We start from the raw sequence: 12,037 nt of genomic DNA, 5'->3' as shown, positions 1-12,037 counted from the left end.
AGACTCAAGCTGTTGTTGCTGAAACTCCACCTCTGCCACCAGTGCCGAGTAGAAACACGGAGACAGAGTTTTGGGTGAAGAAGAAAAAAATAGCCTTATTGCTTTGCCAGGTCAAGGAGGCCACAGCAGGCTAATGCCTTAAAGACTGTGCCTTGCTAACCGCCCCCCCACCCCCCGCAGCCATAACATTGGGAAGAACTGCAGAGTTTTATAGAAAAAAGGAACAAAACAGGTTTTCAGATAGGAATCAGGCTTGGGGCAGACATGCATTCTTCTTTCTTGAGGGGAATCTTAGTCATCAAAGCTGGAGTCAGGTGGTCTTGGCAGGATCCTGGTGGTGGTCTTCTGGGTTGTTGCCTAGAATAATAGTACTTGCGAAAAGTGCATGCTGATCAGAGATTAGAACAAACCAGGAAAGTTCCTGAAAAACATCATCTGCTAATCATTTTTAACCCACAGGCAATTGTGCTCAGAGTGCCTAATCCTTAGCTATGGGTGATGTGTTTAGGGTGCAGTTAAGGCAGGGAGAAGGACAGGAAGGACTCTGAGCTGTTCAGTTTGAAAGTGTTCATTTCTCCAAGGAATATAACTTTTGAGTGTATAAGATGCCTGTATTACTATGTGTATCCCTTGAGAGGGAACCAGAATCCTGCCCCAAGCCTGTACTTTTGTTCCTTGACTATTTGTTTTCCTCCTCCCTTGTCTTTGCATCCCCTCTCTTCCCTGATCAGCAACTGTCAGAACCTGTTCCTTGGAACTCAGGGAAGGCTATGGAGGCTGAATGAGGCCCATTTCCTAAGAACAGGAATGGGGGACACGGAAAGGTTTTTGTACCCCCCAATGGGGCCCGACTCGGTTTAACTCTCTTGCTGATCTGTGAGCACTGTCTGTGCAGGGCCCTTTCCCACTGCTTCAGCAAATGGCACCCTCTGTCCTGGTCAGGCTGTGCTCACCCCTGTCCTCTGTACTGCACCGATGTCTTACCACAGATGCCGGGGCCGTACAGGGGACAGCCTCCCAGCCTACCTCGTGTCTACTGCGTCCACTGAAGGAGGTCATGTAGCATGGTGGCCCTGCGCCCTCTGGGTTTGAAGCTGTTCTTCCAGTACTGGCTGATGTGGAAGCCTTGAAACAAGGTGCCTAATTTCTGTTTGCCTCCGTTTCCATCTGGAAATAATGGTGCAAATGATAATGGCCCAGGTCTCACAGAAGTGTTGGGAAGACTAAATGAAAGACGTTGTTATAAGATACACATTCAATAAGTATTAGCCAAATTCAGCTACCAAATATTTTAGGTACCATAGTTCTAGCTCTGAAGTTATTCATGGGTATCCAGATCTTGCTTGTTCTCAAAGTTCAGCTGACGTCTCCCCTCCTGAAATCCTTGCCATCCTTCTCTGAATCTGAATTCCTCCCCAAAAGACACATACAAACCAATTGTCAAAATGTGAGATACACTCACTGCTTTAAGGTTTTAAAAATATGTCTCATTTCCATACCCAATTAAAGCTCCTTAAGAGAAAGAATTGTGTTGTTACTCATTCCAGTGCTTAATAAAGTTACCACATACAGCAAATATTTGTTGAGTGAGTTTTTTTAAAATACTGTTTTGTTTGAAATATTAACAGAATTTGAGGGTTCAATAAAAAGGAAATTGCCCATCATGCCACCAAATAATTTGCCTTAAAATACTTGAAGCACTGGAGTTCCCACTGTGGCTCCGCAGGTTAAGAATCTGACTAGTGGGAGTTCCCATCCTGGAGCAGTGGTTAACGAATCCGACTAGGAACCATGAGGTTGCGGGTTCGGTCCCTGCCCTTGCTTAGGGGGTTAACGATCCGGCGTTGCCGTGAGCTGTGGTGTAGGTTGCAGACGAGGCTCGGATCCCGCGTTACTGTGGCTCTGGTGTAGGCCTGTGGCTACAGCTCCGATTCGACCCCTAGCCAGGGAACCTCCATATGCCCCGAGAGCGGCCCAAGCAATAGCAAAAAGACAAAAAAAAAAAAAAAAAAAAAAAAGAATCTGACTAGTATCCATGAGGTTGTAGGTTCAATCCCTGGTCTCACTTGCTGGGTTAGAGGATCCAGCATTGTGGCAAGCTGCGGTGTAGGTCACAGACATGGCTCAGACCAGGTGGTGTTGTAGCTGTGGCATAGGCTGGCAGCTGCAGCTCTGATTCAATCCCTGGCCTGAGAACTTCCATATGCCACAGGTTCAGCCCTAAAAAGAGAAAAATAAATAAATAAATAAAAATTTAAGGATAAATAATAAAATAATTGAAGCACTTACCAAACAATCAGATGTTTATAACTTGAAAGTATTTCAGTAGCTATCCTATTATATGTATTTCATGGAGTTCCCATCGTGGCTCAGTGGTTAACAAATCCAACTAGGAACCATGAGGTTGCGGGTTTGATCCCTGGCCTTGCTCAGTGGGTTAAGGATCAGGTGTTGCCATGAGCTGTGGTGTAGGTTGCAGACACGGCTCCGATCCCGCGTTGCTGTGGCTGTGGGATAGGCTGGCAGCTACAGCTCCCATTAGACCCTAGCCTGGGAACCTCCATATGCCACGGGTGTGGCCCTAGAAAAGACAAAAGACGAATGAAATAAATATATGTATTTTGTGATATTCTGGACAAAAATATGGATTGAAAAATAATAGCTGAAGTGGAAAATCAAACCAAGTTCCTTTACCCTTTATTTTACTAAATCATTATGTGTGTCCTTTTTTTTCTTTTTCCGGCCACACCTGTGGCATGCAGAAGTTCCCAGGCCAGGGATCGAGCCTGAGCCACAGCAGTAACAATGCCAAGTCCTTAACTGCTGGGCCACTAGGGAACTCCTGTCTGTTCTTTCTATAGAATGAGAGTCAAGAAAGCTACTGCCAGTGTCATGGTGAGGATTACAGTGTGTAGTAAAGCACTTAATACTACCTGACTTGTTAATAGGCAATAAAGTTGAATCATAAAGTCATGGGGTTTTGTAACTTTATAATTTTATTACCAGGAATTTTAGAATTTTTAAACTGTAAAAAAATGTAAGAACTTTCTATTTAATACAAGATACATGGGTTTGTCCTGCTGTACAAGATTCTGGATTTCAGTTAAAAACAATGTCAGGTATTTAAGCTTGTGTTTCCAAAAGTTCACATGCTGCCTTTCTTCCCCACGTTAATTGTTTAGCTGTATCTTTCCAGAAACATGCAGAAAAGTGAGTGATGAGTTGCTAGTGTGGAAATACGTTTTCCTAATGAAAAAGGACAATTCGTTCAATAAGGTAAACTCACCCTGACCCTACTGTCCTTGACCTTGGGACTAAGAGTGATTATTTTATCCCAGTCATAAGTAGCTGTAGCTGGACAGTGAGGTTATATGTCTATTACAATGTTGAACTATCAACAGTGGTACTAGATTTCACCAGTAACTAATCTAGTGAACTGATTTTTAAATAACCTGCCTGTATATTGGGGTGAACACCAGAGTTTGGGCAAGCCCCAAAGGGTCTTGACATTAAATTATGTCAAAGAGAGTTAAAATCCAAAGCAGAAAAAGTTATTAAAGCCTGTTGTTTCACTACACAACAGCCTTCCCAGAGAAATGATGAGAAATCTGTTGTGAGAGTTATTTAAAATGAATTGTCCAGACAGAAAAATTCACAAAAATATGGGGATTAGCCCATACACTCTTAACCAATGGGCCAGGGAAGAAGTCACAAGGGGATTTCTAGCCAGAATATAGGCAAGAAAAAGAAGGAAACAGCATCCAGATTGGAAAGGGAGAAGTATAATTAGCTCTTTTCAAAAATGATACGACCTTGTATGTAGAAAACCCCAGGGTTCCACGAACTGTTGGTTCACATAAATGAATTCAGCAAATTTGCAGAACACAAAGTCAGCAGGCAAGAATCAGTCTCATCTTGATGGCCAATGGGCACATGAAAAAAATGCTCAACATCACTATTAGAGAATTGCAAATCAAAACCACAGTGAGGTACCAGAGTTCCTGTTGTGGCTCAACTAGTATCCATGAGGATGCGGGTTCAGTCCCTGGCATCACTCAGTGGGTTAAGGATCCAGAGTTGCTGGTGTAGGTCACAAACTTGGCTCAGATCTGGTGTTGCTGTGGCTGTGGCTATGGCATAGGCTGGCAGCTGTAGCTCTGATTTGACCCCTAGCCTGGGAACTTCCACATGATGCAGGTGCAGCCAGGTAGGAAGGAGGGAGGGAAGAAAGAAAAAAAAAAAAGGAGAAAGACAAATACTGTGTGATATCACTTCTATGTGGAATCCAAAATATGGCACAGATGAACCTACCTACAAAACAGAAACAGACTCACAGACATGGACAGCAGATTTGTTGGGAGAGGGGGAGGGAGTGGGATGGACTAGGAGTTTGGGGTTAATAGATGCAAACTATTACAATATAGCCAAATAGTCCAGAAGAGCCAAAACAAATAGTTTGGCTAATGATTTGCTATTGTTTTGGTCCCTTGGGATTTCATTTGCCCTTTTGGGTGAGCTTTTCTATTTCTGTAAAAAAAAAAAAAAAAACGTCATTGGGATTTTTTCTTTTTTCTTTTTTTTTTTTTTTTTTTTTTGTCTTTTTTGTCTTTTTTGCATTTTCTAGAGCTTTTCCCATGGCATATGGAAGTTCCCAGGCTAGGGGTCTAATCAGAGCTGTAGCCACCAGCCTACGCCACAGCCACAGCCACACCAGATCTGAGCTGCGTCTGCAACCCACACCACAGCTCACGGCAATGCCAGATCCTTAACCCACTGAGCAAGGCCAGGGATTGAACCTGCAACCTAGTCGGATTCATTAACCACTGAGCCGCGACGGAAAATCCACACCATTGGGATTTTAATAGGGATTGCATTGAATCTGTAGACTGCTCTGGGTAGTATTACCACTTATGCCACAGCCACAGCAACACAGGATCCGAGCCACGTCTGCGACCTACACCACAGCTCATGACAACACCTGATCCTTAACCCACTGAGCAAGACCAGGGATGGAGCTGGAAACCTCATGGTTCCTAGTCAAATTGTTTCCTCTGCACCACGACGAGAACTCCTCACCTGATTTTTGACAAAGATGCCAAGACCGTTTACCTTTCGCCATTCACCTGGGGGAAAAGACAGTGTTTTCAAAAACCAGTGCTGGGAAAACTGGGTCTTCACCTGCAGAAGAATAAAACTGGACCTTTAGCATATACCACACACAAAAATGAACTTGAAAAATAAGCCTAAATTTAAGGACTAAAATTACAAAACTCTTGAACAGAACATAAGTGAAAGTATTCGCGACCTTTGATTTAGACGATGGCTGTTGCTTCAGCATGACACCAAAAGCACAGGCAATAAAAGAAAAAATAGATAAATTGGACTTAAATTAAAAAACCATTGTGCATCAGAGAATATCAAGCGAGTGCGGAGTTCCCGTCGTGGCGCAGCAGAAACGAATCCAACTAGGAACCATGAGGTTTCGAGTTCGATCCCTGGCCTCGCTCAGTGGGTTAAGGATCTGGCATTGCCGTGAGCTGTGGTGTAGGCTGCAGATGCAGCTCAGATCCTGCGTTGCTGTTGCTGTGGCTGTGGTGTAGGCCAGCAGCTGTAGCTCCCTCCAATTTGACCCCTAGTCTGGGAACCTCCATATGCCACAGGTGGGGCCCTAAAAAGACAAAAAAAAAAAAAAAAAGAATATCAAGAGAGTGAAAAGATAATGACAAAATGGGAGAGAATATCTGCAAATTGTATATCTGATAAGGAATTAGTATCCAGAATATAAAAAATTATACAAGTCAGGAGTTCCTGTCTTGGCGCAGTGGTTAACGAATCCGACTAGGAACCATGAGGTTGCGGGTTCAATCCCTGGCCTTGCTCAGTGAGTTAAGGATCTGGTGTTGCTGTGAGCTGTAGTGTAGGTCACAGACACAGCTCGGATCCCGCGTTGCTGTGGCTCTGGCATAGGCCAGTGGCTACAGCTCCGATTAGACCCCTAGCCTGGGAACCTCCACATGCCATGCGGGAGCGGCCCTAGAAAAGGCAAAAAGACAAAAAAAAAAAAAAAAAAAAAAAAAAAAATCTACAAGTCGAAAACAACAGAACAAGCCAGTTCACAAATAGGCAAAGGATTTAAACAGACCTTTCTCTAAAGAATATATACAAATGGCACATGTATACAATGTGCCCATGAAAAGAAGCTCAAGAGTCATTAGATAAATATAAATCAAAACCACAAAGAGACACCACTTCATACCCACTAGGATAGTGATTATGAAAAGAATTAACAATTGTCAGTGAGGATATAGAGAAATTGGAACCCTCATTGTTTGTAGGAATGTAAAAACTGGTACAGCTCCTACAGAAAAATTTGATAGCTCCTCACAAAGTTGAACCTGGGGTTAGTATATGATTTGGCAATTCCACCCCTCGACATGCACCTGTAAGTATTGAAAGCAGGGACTCGATCAGATATTTGTACACCAGTGTTCCTCACAGCCCTATTCACAATAGCCCAAAGTGGAAACAACCCAAGTGTCCATCAATGGAAGAATGGATAAACAAAACCTAGTACGTATATTCAAATGGCCCCCGAATTATGTTGGTTCCGTTTAAGATTTTTTTTGACTTTATGGTGGTACAAAGTGATACGCTTTCAGCATAAACTGTACATTGAATTTTGATCTTTTCCTGGTTCTAGCGACATGCATCATGATACTTGTGGTGAAGCTGGGCCGCAACAGCCACAGCCCCCAGTCAGCCCACACCATCACAGGGGTAAACTGTGGATACGCTTACATTCAAGATCCAGACGACTGTTCTGTTTCTCACCTGCAGTCAGTATTCAACAGATTATATGAGATATTCAACACCTTATTATAAAGCAGGCTTTGTGCTAGATGGCTTCACCAACATGTTCTGAGCATGTTTCACCTAGGTTAAGCCGAGCTAAGAAATTTGGCAGGTAAAGTGGATTAAGTGCATCTTCAACTTAGGATATTTTCAATTTAGGATGACTATATCGAGATGAAACTCCACCATAAATACAGGAAGATCTATACAATAGAGTATTACTCAGCCATGAAAAGGAAGGAAATTCTGACATGTGCTACGACAAGGATGAATCTTTTAAACATTATGCTAAGTAACATAAGCCAGACACGAAAGAACAAATGTTGTATGGCTCTGCTCACATGAGGTATCTAGAATAGGCAATTCAGAGAGAAAGTAGAACAGAAGTTACCCAGGGGTGGGGGAGGTAGGGAGTTATTGTGTAATGGGTACAGAGTTTCCAACTGGAATGATGAAAAATTCTGTTTGGAATGATGAGAAAATTCTGATAATAGTGGTCATACAACATTGTGAATGTACTTAGTGCCACCAAATTGTACACTGAAAATGGTTAAAATAGTTAATTTTATTTTTGTAAAGTTTACCGAAATAAATAAAACATGAGCTCCCCATATTTATTCCTACACGATTTTAATAGAAAGGAACTGTAAATACCTAGATCCTTATTAACTGAGGGTTTGGAAAATAAATTGTGACATATCTGTATGGATTTTTTAATAGTCTGGGTTTCACTTCTGCCCCTCTACAGAGTAGCCAAAATGATTCTAATAAAACACAAGCCAGATGATACTTCGTTAAATGAAAAGAGCCGGTTAGTGAACCAAAAGCATCATATGATGCCACCAGCAGGGTGGGGTGGTGTACAGAGATCTGTGTAAATATATAAGAAACCCCAGAGGAGATAACACCACTCTTTTAACAGAAGTTATCTCCAAAAGATAGAAAAACAAAATATGTGTGTGCGCGTGTGTGTGTGTGTGTGTGTGTGTGTGTGTGTGTGTGTGTGTGTCTGAGTGTGAGGGCATGGGAGTGTATCTTGCCCTATGGAGCAATAACCTAATACCAATTCTATTTCTTGATCTCATCCTACTGAAAAAATCGAAGATGTCTATATCACATACATACCTAGTAGAAAAATAATTGAAAATAGCCTGTGTTAACAACAGGATGTTGGTCAGCTGAATTTTGACACATTCCTAAACACTGGACTAGATTTTTAAAAATTCAGGAAGTCAGCAAATAATGCCCTGTAGAATAAGTCCAGCTGCTTATCTTTTTTTATATAAATATAATTTTATTGACATATAGCCATGCCCACTTATTTACATGTTGTCTACAGCTACTCTTCTGCTCCCATGACGCAGCTGAATAGTTGTGACAGAGACCTCATTGCCTGCAAAGCTGAAAATATTTACTGTTTGGCCCTTCATAGAAAAATATTGCTAACCCCCGGACTACAACGTAGTAATTAAAAATGACTTTGGGGATAATAACATGGAAAATGTTAATATCTATTTATTTGCCTATTTATTAAACATGCAAGCATTATAAATAAAAATATTTATAAAGATCTAAAATGCCATAGATATATAGAGAAAAAGACCGGAAGGATACATACAGAAATACTATAAATTACCTCTGAGCAAGTTCTCACTGTGGCTCAGTGGAAACAAATCTGACTAGTATCCTTGAGGACGCAGGTTTGATCCCTGGCCTCGCTCAGTGGGTTAAGGTTCCAGCATTGCCGTGAGCTATGGTGTCGATGGAAGATGCAGCTGGGATCTGGTGTGGCTGTGGCCTAGGCCAGCAGCTACAGCTCCTATTCGACCCCTAGCCTGGGACCTTCCACAAGACAAAAAAATTTAAAAAATTAATTACCTTTGAGTGGAAAAAATTAAAAAGGGGATTAATATTTCTTCCTTTGTAGTTTCTTGCACTTTCAAATTTTCTATAAAAACTATCTACGATATGCTATTTTTAGAATTAGAATAAAAAATTAACTTTTGAGTATCTGGTTTGCTTTGAGTATGTTCTTGCTTAAAGGGAGCAGGGTAGGTAACAGTCCAATGTCTTTCCTAAGACATGTTTCTTCATGAGACTTAGAAGGAGGCTTTGTTATTAGGCAAAAGGCCAACCATGTTTACTGGCACCAGGAATTCTGTTCCAGCTCCTACGTTTTGTTGAGGAAACGGGCCTATACTTGACCTCGTAAGTGTACTTTATTTTTGCAAAGTGTATTGACTAGACATGTTAATCAGAGGCACGTTCAAGGTCCTAACAATCTCTTAAGGAGGTGAATCGGGGTGTGGAGGAATTTCAGAGTCCCCGTGTCTAGCTCCCTCATTCTACCACCATGGAGAAAAAAGTCAGAGAGGTTAACAGCTTGTGCGTGGCAGGCCACTTAGATCTGGGCAGACTCCCAAATGATTTCCACACTGACTTTGCAAAATAAATGGCAGCAAATAAGGGAGAAGAAAGGGGCACGGATTTCAGCAATGATTCAGGTCACATAAAAATCACAGTCAGGCACTGGTAACCCTTAGGGCCCGGCTAACGAAAGTAAGCGTGTGTTTATTTTCTAAGAGGAATGGGACTCTTTAACCTTTTTCTCATCTATCCCTCTGTATTTACTCAGCCCTGCTGATGTAATAACGATATATCACACAACTGCTATTGTGGGCATACAGTTCACAAGTAATTAAGTAACTAAATCTTCCCATGTCTTTTCCTTCCAGAATATTGGATTTACTTTCCTCATCTGTTCTACTGAGATCCACCTTACTGAGAGTGACATGCATCGTTCAGTTTTGATGAATGTGTTTGCCCAAGTAACCACCATTCCCACCACCCCAGAAAAATGGCTCGTGTCCCTCCCCAGGCAATCCTGCCCTCAGTCCTGTATTTGTCACCATGAGTAGCTGTGCATTTCTAGAACTTCTAAATGTACTTCTTCAGTATGCACTCTTTTGTGTCAAGCTTTTTCACTCAGCATACTGTTTTTTTGATAATCATGATGCTGTGGGTTTATCATAACTTATTCCCTTTGTTTTTTTTGTTTGTTTGTTTTTGTTTTTTGGTGGTTTTTTTTTTTTTTTTTTTTTTTTTTTTTTTTTTTTTTTGTGCTGCACCCACAACATATGGAGGGTCCCAGGCTAGGGGTCCAATCGGAGCTACAGCTGCCGGCCTACACCACTGCCACAGCAACTCAGGATCTGAGCTGAGTCTGCAACCTACACCACAGCTCACAGCAATGCCGGATCCTTAACCCCCCAAGCGAGGCCAGGGATCGAACCCACAACCTCATGGTTCCTAGTCAGATATGTTTCCACTGCACCATGACGGGAACTCCATAACTGATTCCTTTTTATTGCTGAATAGTAGTCCACTTTACGACCAGGTCACAGTTTCCTCCTCTTTTCTTGAAGGATACATGGACCATCTCTAGTTTGGGTAGCAAACAAAAAATTTGTTCTGCTCCTGACACCACTTTGTCCAAATCAAAATTTTGAGAATTGGATTTTGTTACTTTTGAGAGTCGGCCTTCCAGGAGAATCTTCCACGGGTCCTCCCTTCCTTCATTGCCTCTCCAGGAAAATCATACTACATTCAAGCAGAGCAGAATGAAATAGGTCATATTGACGATGGGCAAGTTTTATTCATCATACAAGGCCTACAGGCTGACCGTGGAAAACAAGGTAATGGCCTGGCCAGTCTCACACTCTAATTTTGGAAAGGGCAGGTAAAGCCACAAGAGAAAAGGGGGGGCAACTGTGTCGACCCTTAGAGTTTAAAGCATTATCAGGGCCCCACTAATCCTTATGCATGATGCAAGTACATTTGTTATCTCAATTTCATGGAGGGAATAGGGGTGCTCAGAGGGCACGTTCAGAATTACCTTAACCCACCTATATGTAGAAGAAATGGAAAGGAATATATGTGAAGCAAATCATTGGAACATCAAAGAAATGAAGGGTTTAATTTTTAAATGGCCAGTGGGGTTGTGCAACCAAATGGTGGACACGTTCCTTTCATTAGCATTTTGCAAACTCTTCTTAAGCCATAAGCCCTCTCTGCTCGTGCTCGCTGACTCTGGATGGGTGCAGTGTGTAGCATTCACCTCCCAGGGAATTATGAGCCAGCTGGACAATTGTAGTCTTACAAATAGAGTAATGTAACACCAACACCACTCTTGATAACAAAATAGTAAGTACTTAGATATTTTGGATATACTGTTACCAACAATTCTGGCTGAAATCCATATACCGCAACAAGGATTTCAGCGGGAAAGTGAGTGCTTTGAAATGATCATTGCGGATCCAATTTTTTTCCTTAGTGTTTTTCTTGTTTTCCTTTCTCTCCCCACCCCAAAGATCTTTTAGCATTCTCTTTCTTTATGGCTACTGACTATGATAGTGTTCACCTATTTAAAATAGGAAGGATAGGTGTTCTCTGTGGCTCAGCAGGTTAAGGATCCAGCGTAGTCTCTGCAGTGGTTCTGGTTGCTGCCGTGGCACAGGTGCGATCCCTGGCCCAGGAATTTCCGAGGACAAAAGAGAGGAAAAGAAAGAAAATAAAGGAAAATAGAAAGCATAGAGCACAAAGTATTTCTTTTCTCTGGCAAGATAGTCCGGAATACTGTTTTCAGGAAATTCATCCCTACAAAGCACTGGATGAACTGTGGTTTCATGTTTAAAATAGTTTACCCAGAGCTCCTGCTGGGGTGCAATGGGACCAACAGTGTCTTGGGAGCCGGCCCAGTTAAGGATCTGGCTGCAGCATATGTTGCAACTATGGCTTGGATCTGATCCCTGGATGCCCTGGAGTGGCCCAAAATGGAAAAGAAAAAAAAAAATTTTACCCTAGTATGTATTGTGGACATTGTAGCTTCCTATATTAGTTTCAAGGGCTGTCATGACAAAGTACTACAGACTTACTTGCTCACAGTTCTGCAGGCTAGAAATCTAAGATCTGGTTGTTGGTGGGGCTCATCTCTTCTGAGGCCTCTCTCCTTGTTTGTCGATGTCCATTGTCGCCCTGTGTTTCCACTTGATCTTCCCTCCAGGTCTGTCCGTGTCCCGATCTCTTTCTAAAACAACACCAGTCAGGAGTCCCAATCTCTGACCGGAGCACTGGGATGAAGCTTCCATCCCCAGCCCAGCACAGTGGGTTAAGGATCCCACATTAC

The 12,037-nt window shown here is 42.2% G+C and overlaps 1 protein-coding gene across 2 annotated transcripts in view; it reads left to right on the top strand.

Annotated features, from left to right (window-relative positions):
• SGMS2 (sphingomyelin synthase 2) overlaps positions 1-9,813 on the top strand; it is a 106,704-nt gene extending 96,891 nt beyond the window's left edge. For both annotated transcript variants that reach the window (XR_014813232.1, XR_014813231.1), the window contains one exon: positions 9,588-9,813. The gene's annotated coding sequence lies outside the window, so the exon portion shown is untranslated. The remainder of the gene's footprint in view (positions 1-9,587) is intronic.
• Positions 9,814-12,037: the final 2,224 nt, after the last annotated feature.

The sequence above is a fragment of the Sus scrofa genome, chromosome 8, assembly GCF_054392235.1.
Source record: "Sus scrofa isolate SSC_HxYL_T2T_F1_AM1 chromosome 8, Sscrofa_HxYL_maternal_Yorkshire_Landrace_v2.0, whole genome shotgun sequence".
NCBI lineage: Eukaryota > Metazoa > Chordata > Mammalia > Artiodactyla > Suidae > Sus > Sus scrofa.
This window is presented reverse-complemented; position numbering and strand designations above follow the sequence as displayed.